The 3,330-nt window shown below is 56.3% G+C and overlaps 1 protein-coding gene across 28 annotated transcripts in view; it reads left to right on the forward strand.

Annotated features, from left to right (window-relative positions):
• The window catches only part of CACNA1G (calcium channel, voltage-dependent, T type, alpha 1G subunit), a 61,903-nt gene that overhangs the window by 671 nt on the left and 57,902 nt on the right, over positions 1 to 3,330 (forward strand). The window lies entirely within an intron of this gene.

Here is a 3,330-nt window from a genome sequence, read left to right on the forward strand (position 1 = left end):
TACCGCAATCTCCTGGGTTTCCCTCCTGCCCCAGCTCCAAAGTTTGCAGTGGATTCTAGGGTCTAATTCCTCCACCCCACCCCACCCCCTCCCCAACCTGGTCCTTGAGACTGACATTTTCACTGACCCTGAGGGAGATGCTGGGGGGCGGGGACCAGGTCCTAACCCCCCCCCCAACCCCCACCCCGCGGGTTGGAGGCACAACAAGGAGATTCCGGCGGCGGCTGATGTCAGGGGCGCAGAATGAGAACAAGATGTGGTGGAGGAGAGCTATCTGCCCCCAGAGTCGAAGTAAAGACCCTTTCAGTAAGAACCCAGTGCTCCGATTGCCTCCCTTCTCCCCAGTTCTTTATTCAATGCGGGGTGCTTAAGGTTGGCTTGGGGAGTTTTGTGCTAGATTTTTTTCTTGTGGAGGGAAAGACTGTGGCAAGAGCTTGGCAAGTGGGGGATGGGCTTAAGCAGGTCCAAGTTACCCATCCCCTTTCTATAGGAGCGCTCCGGCCTGACTGCAGAGCAGGTATGGAGACCACAGCCTTCCGAGAAAGCAGTGGGGGGCACGGGGACCGTGAGGCTGTGAGCTGGTTCACTGAGGAAAGCTTAGGTCCACCACCTCATGTCTACTCCTTGGATGGCTTTGTGAAAGGCAAGCTCCACATTACAGGAAGATAGATTTAGCATTGCCCTCTTTCCTGTGCCCTGTCTGGAATTGTGTGGGAGACCCCAGCCCCCTTACCCCCATGGCTTCTCCCCCTTAGCCCCTAGTCTACTTGACTAATGCCCAGCTCCTAGCTCCTGGGTGAGTCCCACCACTGCCGAAAGGAATGGGGAGTGGGATGGGCTGCCATCCCTGGTCTTGACAGCTTCTCCTGGCTCTTTCTTCCCAGCTCAGAGGCCCTTTTGGACCCAGGGTGAGAGATGTCAGTTCTCCCCTGTAACCAGTTGAGAGCCCAGCTGGGACTCTGCTTTGGGGAGGGGGAGAGCTTGGTGCCGCCCTCTCTCTGCAGCTCTGCTGCCTCTAGTGCGCAAAGCAGAGATGTGAGCTTGGGTCTCCCCGCAACCCCCATCCTGTGCACCCTGTGGGTCTTTAGGAAGCTCCCCTCATCATTCCCTCTCTCCATCCCCTGCCCCTTCCTTTCTCTCTGAGCTGCAGAAAAAGGGGGTTGCCTCAAAGGTCTGTGGACCTGCTGATCTGGCACATTTGGGCTCCCCACCCCCCACCCCAGAGTCCTTTCTCAGTGGTAGAGATGGGGAACAAATGTCTCTAAAAAAGAACAGTCTCAGGGCATCCCTCCTCTCCACTCCTAATCACCCACCCTCTCCATGAATGTGAAAAAGCACTAGACCCAACTCCTCCTTCTCAGGAGCCCCCGGGGTGTGTGGTGGTGGTGGTTATGTGCGTAGAGAGAAATCTCTTCTTTTTCCCTCCAAAAAGCCGCAGACCTCTTGGCCAGCATCTCCCCCATCCACCCTATCTTAGGTGCTAGTGGATGGTCTGGGATCAGGTTTCTTCCTTGAGGAGGTCTGGAAAAGGGCAAGTGGAGAGGGCTGGAATGAGGAAAGAGAGGTGGAGGCCCAGTGCTCATCTTGGGGGGGTGGGGCGGGCAAGCTTACCTCTAGTGGTGGGAGTCTGGGGTGTGGGGCATCAGCTTTACTAGGTCTGGACAAGCCCCTAAGCCTGGATTGGCTGAGGATGGGTGGAGAACAATTTCTTGGCAAGGGAGCTGCTTCAGATGTGCCCTCATCATATTCATCACATCCTGTATCAAAAGAAACCTGTGTTTTCTTGTCAGAGGGGCTCTGGACTGACTCTTGGACCTCAATCTTTCTCTCAGTCCTTTTACTATTCTCGAGGCTTCCCTTGGCTGCACCTCTGGGCCTGGGGGACGGGACACCTCCCCTCAACGAACTGAAGCTCACTAGGTTCTTCTTGGCATTCTTCTCAGCCTCTTTAAGAGACCGGGTTTCCTAGAGAGGGGATCTAGACCCAGGTGGGACGTGGTGTATGTGTGAATGTGTGCGTGCATGTGTGTGTGTGTGTGTGTGTGTGTGTGTGTGTGTGTGTGTGTGTGTTGGGAGGGATGGGTGACAGCAAAGGAAGGAGGAGCTTAGAAGTGCATATTTTGGTACTGGGGAGACCAGGGCTTCATGGACAGTCAGAAAGGCCCCCTCCTCCCAGGCTATAGGGAAGGGAGTGTGTTGGACTTTGCAGTATATGTTTCTTCAAGTGTGAGGGAGTGCGTTTCCCCTCCTGGGAAGGAGATCCTGAGCATTCCCTCTCGGCTGTTGTGTCACATCTGGAAGTTTGTGTAGGAGTTTCTCCAAGCTCAGAGCCCAGCACAGCTTTTTCTCATTTGGAAATCACAGGCTGGCATTTGGGATGCCGAGAGGGGGAGTGGGAAGGGGGCCAGAGGGGGAGAAGGGAGCCTGCCAGGAGTTGGGGGAGGAGAAGGGGGAGGCCTGAGCAGCAGGAGCCCTAATGGCTTCCAGAAGTAAGTGTGAGTGTGTGATCTGCGTGTGTCTGCGAGTGTGTGTGTCTGGAGGGGAGGGGGCACAGGGAGTCTCTGGAGCTCTCCTTGCCACCATCCCAGTGTCCCAAGCTCCCCTGCTTCCCTTCCCTAGGGAGAAGTCTCCATTTTGGTCTTCAGAGAAAATGGAAGGGAGGTGTTCTTCGTATCTCCTCACCAGCTCCCCCCTCTCGTTTTCAACCCCAAGGACCTCCAGAGAGGTTCTGGGGAGAAGGGCTTGGGCTAGAGGACTGAACTAGGCTGAGATGGCCAGAGCACCCCCTCGCACTCTTTCTGTCCCAGGCCCACCTTTCTTCCCGGCTCCACACACACTCTGCTCTTCTGAACTGTTGGGGGACTCCCCATCACCCAGAGTGCCAGTTGGAGCCATTCCTGGGATTATCCCGACCACATAGCCCCCCTTCACCCTTGCCTCCTCCCGCCCGAGCTCTCACCCCGCCCTGCCTGCCTCAGCCAGGATGGCGACAGACACAACTGCTCACACACACACACACACACACGCATGCCGACACACACACACACACAGAGTCACAGACATTTGAATCAGATTTCTGGCCTATTTTCCCTCCCAAAGATTCCAGCGGGCCGGCTCTCTTGTGTCCCCGTGTCTCACGTCTCTGTCTCTGGGTGGGGCTGGCTGCCTTTCTCAGGGCTGCAGTTTTCAGTTTAGCTGGAAACCTCCCTCCCCACACACCCACACTCTGGAACAGGCAATGGGCAGACCACTGTGAAACAGGCTTGTGGTGGAGGGGGGGGGGGGATTGGCTGGGGGGAACCCCTTTTTAGCCCCCCCACAGGAAACCTG

This window comes from Bison bison, unplaced genomic scaffold (assembly GCF_000754665.1).
Source record: "Bison bison bison isolate TAMUID 2011002044 unplaced genomic scaffold, Bison_UMD1.0 scf7180017864180, whole genome shotgun sequence".
In the NCBI taxonomy this organism is placed as follows: domain Eukaryota; kingdom Metazoa; phylum Chordata; class Mammalia; order Artiodactyla; family Bovidae; genus Bison; species Bison bison.